The sequence below is a fragment of the Oncorhynchus gorbuscha genome, linkage group LG24 (assembly GCF_021184085.1).
Source record: "Oncorhynchus gorbuscha isolate QuinsamMale2020 ecotype Even-year linkage group LG24, OgorEven_v1.0, whole genome shotgun sequence".
NCBI lineage: Eukaryota > Metazoa > Chordata > Actinopteri > Salmoniformes > Salmonidae > Oncorhynchus > Oncorhynchus gorbuscha.
The window spans coordinates 36,693,890-36,707,328 of record NC_060196.1 but is presented as its reverse complement, the minus strand read 5'-3'; positions in this window follow the sequence as shown (position 1 = coordinate 36,707,328).

The following is a 13,439-nucleotide window of genomic DNA, read 5'->3' as shown; positions in this document are numbered from 1 at the left end:
AGAAAGATAGGGAGAGAGAGAGAATGAAATGAACAGAAAGATAGGGAGAGAGAGAATGTAACAAACAGAAAGATAGGGAGAGAGAGAGAATGAAATGAACAGAAAGATAGGGAGAGAGAGAATGTAACAAACAGAAAGATAGGGAGAGAGAGAGAATTAAATGAACAGAAAGATAGGGAGAGAGAGAGAATGAAACGAACAGAAAGATAGGGAGAGAGAGAGAATGAAACAAACAGAAAGATAGGGAGAGAGAGAGAATGAAACAAACAGAAAGATAGGGAGAGAGAGAGAATGAAACAAACAGAAAGATAGGGAGAGAGAGAGAATGAAACAAACAGAAAGAGAGAGAGAGAGAATGTAACAAACAGAAAGATAGGGAGAGAGAGAGAATGAAACAAACAGAAAGATAGGGAGAGAGAGAATGTAACAAACAGAAAGATAGGGAGAGAGAGAGAATGAAACAAACAGAAAGATAGGGAGAGAGAGAGAATGAAACAAACAGAAAGATAGAGAGAGAGAGAGAATGTAACAAACAGAAAGATAGGGAGAGAGAGAGAATGAAACAAACAGAAAGATAGGGAGAGAGAGAGAATGAAACAAACAGAAAGATAGGGAGAGAGAGAGAATGAAACAAACAGAAAGATAGGGAGAGAGAGAGAATGAAACAAACAGAAAGATAGGGAGAGAGAGAGAATGAAATGAACAGAAAGATAGGGAGAGAGAGAGAATGAAATGAACAGAAAGATAGGGAGAGAGAGAGAATGAAATGAACAGAAAGATAGGGAGAGAGAGAGAATCAAACAAACAGAAAGATAGGGAGAGAGAGAGAATCAAACAAACAGAAAGATAGGGAGAGAGAGAGAATGAAATGAACAGAAAGATAGGGAGAGAGAGAGAATGAAATGAACAGAAAGATAGGGAGAGAGAGAATGTAACAAACAGAAAGATAGGGAGAGAGAGAGAATGAAATGAACAGAAAGATAGGGAGAGAGAGAGAATGAAATGAACAGAAAGATAGGGAGAGAGAGAATGAAATGAACAGAAAGATAGGGAGAGAGAGAGAATCAAACAAACAGAAAGATAGGGAGAGAGAGAGAATGAAATGAACAGAAAGATAGGGAGAGAGAGAGAATGAAATGAACAGAAAGATAGGGAGAGAGAGAATGAAACGAACAGAAAGATAGGGAGAGAGAGAGAATGTAACAAACAGAAAGATAGGGAGAGAGAGAGAATGTAACAAACAGAAAGATAGGGAGAGAGAGAGAATGTAACAAACAGAAAGATAGGGAGAGAGAGAATGAAATGAACAGAAAGATAGGGAGAGAGAGAGAATGAAACAAACAGAAAGATAGGGAGAGAGAGAGAATGAAACAAACAGAAAGATAGGGAGAGAGAGAATGTAACAAACAGAAAGATAGGGAGAGAGAGAATGTAACAAACAGAAAGATAGGGGGAGAGAGAGAATGAAACAAACAGAAAGATAGGGAGAGAGAGAGAATGAAACAAACAGAAAGATAGGGAGAGAGAGAGAATGAAACAAACAGAAAGATAGGGAGAGAGAGAATGAAACAAACAGAAAGATAGGGAGAGAGAGAATGTAACAAACAGAAAGATAGGGAGAGAGAGAGAATGTAACAAACAGAAAGATAGGGAGAGAGAGAATGAAATGAACAGAAAGATAGGGAGAGAGAGAGAATGAAACAAACAGAAAGATAGGGAGAGAGAGAATGAAACAAACAGAAAGATAGGGAGAGAGAGAATGTAACAAACAGAAAGATAGGGAGAGAGAGAATGTAACAAACAGAAAGATAGGGGGAGAGAGAGAATGAAACAAACAGAAAGATAGGGAGAGAGAGAGAATGAAACAAACAGAAAGATAGGGAGAGAGAGAGAATGAAACAAACAGAAAGATAGGGAGAGAGAGAGAATGAAACAAACAGAAAGATAGGGAGAGAGAGAATGAAACAAACAGAAAGATAGGGAGAGAGAGAATGAAACAAACAGAAAGATAGGGAGAGAGAGAATGAAACAAACAGAAAGATAGGGAGAGAGAGAATGAAACAAACAGAAAGATAGGGAGAGAGAGAGAATGAAACAAACAGAAAGATAGGGAGAGAGAGAGAATGAAACAAACAGAAAGATAGGGAGAGAGAGAGAATGAAACAAACAGAAAGATAGGGAGAGAGAGAATGAAACAAACAGAAAGATAGGGAGAGAGAGAGAATGAAACAAACAGAAAGATAGGGAGAGAGAGAATGTAACAAACAGAAAGATAGGGAGAGAGAGAGAATGAAACAAACAGAAAGATAGGGAGAGAGAGAGAATGAAACAAACAGAAAGATAGGGAGAGAGAGAATGTAACAAACAGAAAGATAGGGAGAGAGAGAATGTAACAAACAGAAAGATAGGGAGAGAGAGAATGAAACAAACAGAAAGATAGGGAGAGAGAGAGAATGAAACAAACAGAAAGATAGGGAGAGAGAGAGAATGAAACAAACAGAAAGATAGGGAGAGAGAGAATGAAACAAACAGAAAGATAGGGAGAGAGAGAATGTAACAAACAGAAAGATAGGGAGAGAGAGAGAATGTAACAAACAGAAAGATAGGGAGAGAGAGAATGAAATGAACAGAAAGATAGGGAGAGAGAGAGAATGAAACAAACAGAAAGATAGGGAGAGAGAGAGAATGAAACAAACAGAAAGATAGGGAGAGAGAGAATGTAAACAAACAGAAAGATAGGGAGAGAGAGAATGTAACAAACAGAAAGATAGGGGAGAGAGAGAATGAAACAAACAGAAAGATAGGGAGAGAGAGAGAATGAAACAAACAGAAAGATAGGGAGAGAGAGAGAATGAAACAAACAGAAAGATAGGGAGAGAGAGAATGAAACAAACAGAAAGATAGGGAGAGAGAGAATGAAACAAACAGAAAGATAGGGAGAGAGAGAAAAGATGAAACAAACAGAAAGATAGGGAGAGAGAGAATGAAACAAACAGAAAGATAGGGAGAGAGAGAGAATGAAACAAACAGAAAGATAGGGAGAGAGAGAGAATGAAACAAACAGAAAGATAGGGAGAGAGAGAATGAAACAAACAGAAAGATAGGGAGAGAGAGAAAACAAACAGAAAGATGAAACAAACAGAAAGATAGGGAGAGAGAGAGAATGAAACAAACAGAAAGATAGGGAGAGAGAGAATGTAACAAACAGAAAGATAGGGAGAGAGAGAGAATGAAACAAACAGAAAGATAGGGAGAGAGAGAGAATGAAACAAACAGAAAGATAGGGAGAGAGAGAATGAAACAAACAGAAAGATAGGGAGAGAGAGAGAATGAAACAAACAGAAAGATAGGGAGAGAGAGAATGTAACAAACAGAAAGATAGGGAGAGAGAGAGAATGAAACAAACAGAAAGATAGGGAGAGAGAGAATGTAACAAACAGAAAGATAGGGAGAGAGAGAGAATGAAACAAACAGAAAGATAGGGAGAGAGAGAATGAAACAAACAGAAAGATAGGGAGAGAGAGAATGAAACAAACAGAAAGATGTGAACAAACAGAAAGATAGGGAGAGAGAGAAATGTAACAAACAGAAAGATAGGGAGAGAGAGAATGAAACAAACAGAAAGATAGGGAGAGAGAGAATGAAACAAACAGAAAGATAGGGAGAGAGAGAATGTAACAAACAGAAAGATAGGGAGAGAGAGAATGAACAAACAGAAAGATAGGGAGAGAGAGAATGTAACAAACAGAAAGATAGGGAGAGAGAGAGAGAGAATGAAACAAACAGAAAGATAGGGAGAGAGAGAGAATGAAACAAACAGAAAGATAGGGAGAGAGAGAATGAAACAAACAGAAAGATAGGGAGAGAGAGAATGTAACAAACAGAAAGATAGGGAGAGAGAGAATGTAACAAACAGAAAGATAGGGAGAGAGAGAATGAAACAAACAGAAAGATAGGGAGAGAGAGAAATGAAACAAACAGAAAGATAGGGAGAGAGAGAGAATGAGAAAGATAGGGAGAAGAGAATGTAACAAACAGAAAGATAGGGAGAGAGAGAATGTAACAAACAGAAAGATAGGGAGAGAGAGAATGAAACAAACAGAAAGATAGGGAGAGAGAGAATGAAACAAACAGAAAGATAGGGAGAGAGAGAATGAAACAAACAGAAAGATAGGGAGAATGAAACAAACAGAAAGATAGGGAGAGAGAGAATGAAACAAACAGAAAGATAGGGAGAGAGAGAATGAAACAAACAGAAAGATAAACAAAGAAAGATAGGGAGAGAGAATGAAACAAACAGAAAGATAGGGAGAGAGAGAATGAAACAAACAGAAAGATAGGGAGAGAGAGAATGAAACAAACAGAAAGATAGGGAGAGAGAATGAAACAAACAGAAAGATGTAACAAACAGAAAGATAGGGAGAGAGAGAATGTAACAAACAGAAAGATAGGGAGAGAGAGAATGTAACAAACAGAAAGATAGAGAGAGAATGTAACAAACAGAAAGATAGGGAGAGAGAGAGAATGTAACAAACAGAAAGATAGGGAGAGAGAGAATGTAACAAACAGAAAGATAGGGAGAGAGAGAATGAAACAAACAGAAAGATAGGGAGAGAGAGAATGAAACAAACAGAAAGATAGGGAGAGAGAGAATGAAACAAACAGAAAGATAGGGAGAGAGAGAATGAAACAAACAGAAAGATAGGGAGAGAGAGAATGAAACAAACAGAAAGATAGGGAGAGAGAGAATGAAACAAACAGAAAGATAGGGAGAGAGAGAATGAAACAAACAGAAAGATAGGGAGAGAGAGAATGAAACAAACAGAAAGATAGGGAGAGAGAATGAAACAAACAGAAAGATAGAAACAAACAGAAAGATAGGGAGAGAGAGAATGAAACAAACAGAAAGATAGGGAGAGAGAGAGAATGAAACAAACAGAAAGATAGGGAGAGAGAGAGAATGAAACAAACAGAAAGATAGGGAGAGAGAGAATGAAACAAACAGAAAGATAGGGAGAGAGAGAATGAAACAAACAGAAAGATAGGGAGAGAGATCTTGTGAACCAGGTTTACATTGATTGTTTTTCAGTACATTCCTTATCAAAAGAATTTACGTGTTCAACCGAAACTCTGACAATAGAAAACATTTTGTGCCCTTTAAGGTGCATCCTTTCTAACCTGTGAAAAACCAACTAAACCTAAATAAAAGAAATCCACTCAATAATTCAGACATGGTACTAAAAATACTAACAAATATTCATAACAATTGTGTTGTGCCTGCAAACCGTAAGGGTAAACTTAAAACACATCAGATGATACAGTGTCCTTTTAAGTGGAATAAATAGCTTCTAGAAAAACCTATCCCAGAGCCCCTTTCCAGTAATCTTATCTTTTTAACCTGTTGCATTCATTTAGTCAAAATATAAAATCTGTTGTTTAACAAATCTGTTTGAACCTTCAAAACGTTAGTGCTGGTTTATCAGCTAAAACATTTACTTCAATCTACTTTAAATACTTGACACTGTTCCACGTAATGAAAACAGATTGACATTTTAAATGACATTTTTTATTTTACCTTTATTTAACTTGGCAAGTCAGTTAAGAACAAATTCTTACTTTCAATGACGGCCTTAATGGGGAACAGTGGGTTTACTGCCCGTTCAGGGGTAGAACGACAGCTCGGGGGTTTGAACTTGCAACCTTCCGGTTACTAGTCCAACACTCTAACCACTAGGCTACCTGCCACCCCATTACCTTCTTGCTTAAATTCACTGGTGTTACCCAAACTATAAAATGTAGTAATAATAATTATAAATAGTCAAAGAACGTCTCCCATTCAACTATTAAACACCTCTGCTCCAAATGTCCCATTTTGGTCCTTACAGCCTGTTTTCCTCCAAACATAATGATGGTCATTATGGCCAAACAGTTTTATTTTTGTTTCATCAGACATGAGGACATTTCTCCAAAAAGTATGATCTTTGTCCCCATGTGCAGTTGCAGACTGTAGTCTGGCTTTTTTATGGCGGTTTTGGAGCAGTGTCCTCTTCCTTGCTGAGAGGCCTTTCAGGTTATGTCGATACAGGACTTGTTTTACTGTGGATATAGATACTTTTGTACCTGTTTTCTCCAGCATCTTCACAAGGTCCTTTGCTGTTGTTCTGGGATTGATTTGCACTTTTCCCACCAAAGTACATTCATCTCTAGGAGACAGAATGTGTCTCCGTTCTGAGCATTATGACGGCAGCATGGTCCCATGGTGTTTATACTTGCGTACTATTGTTTGTAAAGATGAACGTGGTACCTTCAGACATTTGGAAATTGCTCCCAATGATGAACCAGACTTGTGGAGGTCTACAATTTTCTTTCCTGAGGTCTTGGCTGATTTCTTTTGATTTTCCCATGATGTCAAGCAAATAGGCACTGAGTTTGAAGGTAGGTTGAAATACATCCACAGGTACACCTCCAATTGACTCAAATGATGTCAATTAGCCTATCAGAAGCTTCTAATGCCATTAAATAATTTTCTGGAATTTTCCAAGCTGTTGAAAGGCACAGTCAACTTAGTGTATGTAAACTTCTGACCCACTAGAATTGTGATACAGTGAATAAGTTAAATAATCTGTATGTAAATAATTGTTGGAAAATGACTTGTGTCATGCACAAAGTAGATGTCCTAATCGACTTGCCAGAACTACCTAAGTGTATGTAATCTTCCAACTTCAACTGTATAGGTTGTTTAAATTGCATATCATTATTCATCCCATTATTACTTTATCAAATCTCTAGTAAATGATTATACAGACAATACAAACATTTTTTAAAGTAATATCTTCACAGAATCTATATATAACATTATGAATCAAAACGTATCCAAATTACAGTAAAATTATTATGCAAATTTCAATCTCTTATTACCGCAACTCCAGATTCACATTTATTTCCACCCTCACACAACTCTCATATCACCCTCACACAACTCTCATATCACCTTCACACAACTCTCATATCACCATTCACACAACTGTCATATCACCATTCACACAACTCTCATATCACCTTCACACAACTCTCATATCACCCTCACACAACTCTCATATCACCCTCACACAACTCTCATATCACCTTCACACAACTCTCATATCACCCTCACACAACTCTCATATCACCTTCACACAACTCTCATATCACCATTTACACAACTCTCATATCACCTTCACACAACTCCCATATCACCCTCACACAACTCTCATATCACCTTCACACAACTCTCATATCACCCTCACACAACTCTCATATCACCTTCACACAACTCTCATATCACCATTCACACAACTCTCATATCACCATTCACACAACTCTCATATCACCATTCACACAACTCTCATATCACCATTCACACAACTCTCATATCACCCTCACACAACTCTCATATCACCATTCACACAACTCTCATATCACCATTCACACAACTCTCATATCACCATTCACACAACTCTCATATCACCCTCACACAACTCTCATATCACCCTCACACAACTCTCATATCACCATTCACACAACTCTCATATCACCATTCACACAACTCTCATATCACCCTCACACAACTCTCATATCACCATTCACACAACTCTCATATCACCATTCACACAACTCTCATATCACCATTCACACAACTCTCATATCACCCTCACACAACTCTCATATCACCTTCACACAACTCTCATATCACCATTCACACAACTCTCATATCACCCTCACACAACTCTCATATCACCATTCACACAACTCTCATATCACCATTCACACAACTCTCATATCACCATTCACACAACTCTCATATCACCATTCACACAACTCTCATATCACCATTCACACAACTCTCACATCACCATTCACACAACTCTCATATCACCATTCACACAACTCTCATATCATCCTCACACAACTCTCACATCACCATTCACACAACTCTCATATCACCATTCACACAACTCTCATATCACCATTCACACAACTCTCATATCATCCTCACACAACTCTCATATCACCATTCACACAACTATCATATCACCATTCACACAACTCTCATATCAGCCTCACACAACTCTCATATCACCATTCACACAACTCTTATATCAACCTCACTCATCTCTCATATCACCATTCACACAACTATCATATCACCATTCACACAACTCTCATATCAGCCTCACACAACTCTCATATCACCATTCACACAACTCTCATATCACCATTCACACAACTCTTATATCAACCTCACTCATCTCTCATATCACCATTCACACAACTATCATATCACCATTCACACAACTCTCATATCAGCCTCACACAACTCTCATATCACCATTCACACAACTCTTATATCACCCTCACTCAACTCTCATATCACCATTCACACAACTCTCACATCACCATTCACACAACTCTTATATCACCCTCACACAACTCTCATATCACCATTCACACAACTCTCATATCACCATTCACACAACTCTCATATCACCATTCACACAACTCTTATATCACCCTCACACAACTCTCATATCACCATTCACACACCTCTCATATCACCATTCACACACCTCTCATATCACCATTCACACAACTCTCATATCACCCTTGCTCAACTCTCATATCACCCTCGCTCAACTCTCATATCACCCTCGCTCAACTCTCCTATTTCCCTCGCTCAATTCTCATATCACCCTCACACAACTCTCATATCACCCTCGCTCAACTCTCATATCACCCTCACACAACTCTTATAGGCCCCTATTTCAACTCATATATATACATATTATTATTATTATTATTTTTATTTTTATAATATTTTCTGACTCCAACGCATTTATACTTAAGGACTAGTTCCTGGAATTACATCATTTTCCCATTTGCATTTTACTACTGTATACTAACCCAGGGCATTTATAATGCATTTCACGCCTTTCCTTTCACCTATTAGGACAGTGTAATCAGAACTTCCTTTTAATTATAACGATATTTTCAGAATCTCATATCCTGAAGACGACAGTACGGTCACAACTCTGTACTTCTCTCCTCAGGACAGTACGGTCATGACTATGTACTTCTCTCCTCAGGACAGTACGGTCATGGTCATTCTCTCTTTCTCCCCTTACCCATCTGTCTATCGCCTCCTTTGAATTCCATGCTGTCACAGTTACTAGCCCTTTCAAGCTTAACATCCTTATCATTTATCGCCCTCCAGGTTCCCTCGGAGAGTTCATCAATGAGCTTGATGCCTTGATAAGCTCCTTTCCTGAGGACGGCTCACCTCTCACAGTTCTGGGCGACTTTAACCTCCCCACGTCTACCTTTGACTCTTTCCTCTCTGCCTCCTTCTTTCCACTCCTCTCCTCTTTTGACCTCACCCTCTCACCTTCCCCCCCTACTCACAAGGCAGGCAATACGCTCGACCTCATCTTTACTAGATGCTGTTCTTCCACTAACCTCATTGCAACTCCCCTCCAAGTCTCCGACCACTGCCTTGTATCCTTTTCCCTCTCGCTCTCATCCAACACCTCCCACACTGCCCCTACTCGGATGGTATCGCGCCGTCCCAACCTTCGCTCTCTCTCCCCCGCTACTCTCTCCTCTTCCATCCTATCATCTCTTCCCTCCGCTCAAACCTTCTCCCACCTATCTCCTGATTCTGCCTCCTCAACCCTCCTCTCCTCCCTCTCTGCATCCCTTGACTCTCTATGTCCCCTATCCTCCAGGCCGGCTCGGTCCTCCCCTCCCGCTCCGTGGCTCGATGACTCATTGCGAGCTCACAGAACAGGGCTCCGGGCAGCCGAGCGGAAATGGAGGAAAACTCGCCTCCCTGCGGACCTGGCATCCTTTCACTCCCTCCTCTCTACATTTTCCTCCTCTGTCTCTGCTGCTAAAGCCACTTTCTACCACGCTAAATTCCAAGCATCTGCCTCTAACCCTAGGAAGCTCTTTGCCACCTTCTCCTCCCTCCTGAATCCTCCGCCCCCTCCCCCCTCCTCCCTCTCTGCAGATGACTTCGTCAACCATTTTGAAAAGAAGGTCGACGACATCCGATCCTCGTTTGCTAAGTCAAATGACACCGCTGGTTCTGCTCACACTGCCCTACCCTGTGCTCTGACCTCTTTCTCCCCTCTCTCTCCAGATGAAATCTCGCGTCTTGTGACGGCCGGCCGCCCAACAACCTGCCCGCTTGACCCTATCCCCTCCTCTCTTCTCCAGACCATTTCCGGAGACCTTCTCCCTTACCTCACCTCGCTCATCAACTCATCCCTGACCGTTGGCTACGTCCCTTCCGTCTTCAAGAGAGCGAGAGTTGCACCCCTTCTGAAAAAACCTACACTCGATCCCTCCGATGTCAACAATTACAGACCAGTATCCCTTCTTTCTTTTCTCTCCAAAACTCTTGAACGTGCCGTCCTTGGCCAGCTCTCCCGCTATCTCTCTCTGAATGACCTTCTTGATCCTAATCAGTCAGGTTTCAAGACTAGTCATTCAACTGAGACTGCTCTCCTCTGTATCACGGAGGCGCTCCGCACTGCTAAAGCTAACTCTCTCTCCTCTGCTCTCATCCTTCTAGATCTATCGGCTGCCTTCGATACTGTGAACCATCAGATCCTCCTCTCCACCCTCTCCGAGTTGGGCATCTCCGGCGCGGCCCACGCTTGGATTGCGTCCTACCTGACAGGTCGCTCCTACCAGGTGGCGTGGCGAGAATCTGTCTCCTCACCACGCGCTCTCACCACTGGTGTCCCCCAGGGCTCTGTTCTTGGCCCTCTCCTATTCTCGCTATACACCAAGTCACTTGGCTCTGTCATAACCTCACATGGTCTCTCTTATCATTGCTATGCAGACGACACACAATTAATCTTCTCCTTTCCCCCTTCTGATGACCAGGTGGCGAATCGCATCTCTGCATGTCTGGCAGACATATCAGTGTGGATGACGGATCACCACCTCAAGCTGAACCTCGGCAAGACGGAGCTGCTCTTCCTCCCGGGGAAGGACTGCCCGTTCCATGATCTCGCCATCACGGTTGACAACTCCATTGTGTCCTCCTCCCAGAGCGCCAAGAACCTTGGCGTGATCCTGGACAACACCCTGTCGTTCTCAACTAACATCAAGGCGGTGGCCCGTTCCTGTAGGTTCATGCTCTACAACATCCGCAGAGTACGACCCTGCCTCACACAGGAAGCGGCGCAGGTCCTAATCCAGGCACTTGTCATCTCCCGTCTGGATTACTGCAACTCGCTGTTGGCTGGGCTCCCTGCCTGTGCCATTAAACCCCTTCAACTCATCCAGAACGCCGCAGCCCGTCTGGTGTTCAACCTTCCCAAGTTCTCTCACGTCACCCCGCTCCTCCGTTCTCTCCACTGGCTTCCAGTTGAAGCTCGCATCCGCTACAAGACCATGGTGCTTGCCTACGGAGCTGTGAGGGGAACGGCACCTCAGTACCTCCAGGCTCTGATCAGGCCCTACACCCAAACAAGGGCACTGCGTTCATCCACCTCTGGCCTGCTCGCCTCCCTACCACTGAGGAAGTACAGCTCCCGCTCAGCCCAGTCAAAACTGTTCGCTGCCCTGGCCCCCCAATGGTGGAACAAACTCCCTCACGACGCCAGGACAGCGGAGTCAATCACCACCTTCCGGAGACACCTGAAACCCCACCTCTTTAAGGAATACCTAGGATAGGTTAAGTAATCCCTCTCACCCCACCCCCCCTAAGTTTTAGATGCACTATTGTTAAGTGACTGTCCCACTGGATGTCATAAGGTGAATGCACCAATTTGTAAGTCGCTCTGGATAAGAGCGTCTGCTAAATGACTTAAATGTAATGTAAATGTATGACTCTGTACTTCTCTCCTCAGGACAGTACGGTCATGACTATGTACTTCTCTCCTCAGGACAGTACGGTCATGACTCTGTACTTCTCTCCTCAGGACAGTACGGCCACGACTCTGTACTTTTCTCCTCAGGACAGTACGGTCACAACTCTGTACTGCTCTCCTCAGGACAGTACGGTCACAACTCTGTACTTCTCTCCTCAGGACAGTACGGTCACGACTCTGTACTTTTCTCCTCAGGACAGTACGGTCACAACTCTGTACTGCTCTCCTCAGGACAGTACGGTCACAACTCTGTACTTCTCTCCTCAGGACAGTACGGTCACAACTCTGTACTTCTCTCCTCAGGACAGTACGGTCACAACTCTGTACTTCTCTCCTCAGGACAGTACGGTCACAACTCTGTACTTCTCTCCTCAGGACAGTACGGTCACAACTCTGTACTTCTCTCCTCAGGACAGTACGGTCACGACTCTGTACTTTTCTCCTCAGGACAGTACAGCCACAACTCTGTACTTCTCTCCTCAGGACAGTACGGCAACAACTCTGTACTTCTCTCCTCAGGACACTACAGTCATGACTCTGTACTTCTCTCCTCAGGACAGTACGGTCACAACTCTGTACTTCTCTCCTCAGGACAATACAGCCACAACTCTGTACTTCTCTCCTCAGGACAGTACGGCAACAACTCTGTATTTCTCTCCTCAGGACAGTAAAGCCCACGACTCTGTACTTCTCTCCTCAGGACCGTCTTTTATTCTAGGGCAGTACAGTCCCGACTCCGTCTTTTACTCTAGGGCAGTACAGTCCCGACTCCGTCTTTTACTCTAGGGCAGTACAGTCCCAACTCCGTCTTTTACTCTAGGGCAGTACAGTCCCGACTCCGTCTTTTACTCTAGGGCAGTACAGTCCCGACTCCGTCTTTTACTCTTGGGCAGTACAGTCCCGACCCCGTCTTTTACTCTAGGGCAGTACAGTCCCGACTCCGTCTTTTACTCTTGGGCAGTACAGTCCCGACTCCGTCTTTTATTCTAGGGCAGTACAATCCCGACTCCGTCTTTTACTCTTGGGCAGTACAGTCCCGACTCCATCTTTTACTCTTGAGCATTTCAGTCCCGACTCCGTCTTTTATTCTAGGGCAGTACAGTCCCGACTCCGTCTTTTACTCTTGGGCATTTCAGTCCCGACTCCGTCTTTTATTCTAGGGCAGTACAGTCCCGACTCCGTCTTTTACTCTAGGGTAGTACAGTCCCTACTCCTTCTTTTATTCTAGGGCAGTACAGTCCCGACCCCGTCTTTATTATGACAATACTATCAGGACCTCATAATCTCGACTTTGTTTTTTATTCATTGTTTCCAAGAGATGTTAGTCTCACCCTGTTCAATTTGTCTTTGTTCGAGATCCTGTATCCATCCGCCGGCCCCCTCTGAAGGACCCTGGACAGGTCCCTTTCTGCTCCCTTAGTGAAATGCGGGTTGCCTTGAGTGATTCCCGTGCACGGTTGATCCTTGTCCTCAGGAGCAGTCAGCAGACAGACATAAGGATCCCATCCTCGTTGCCAT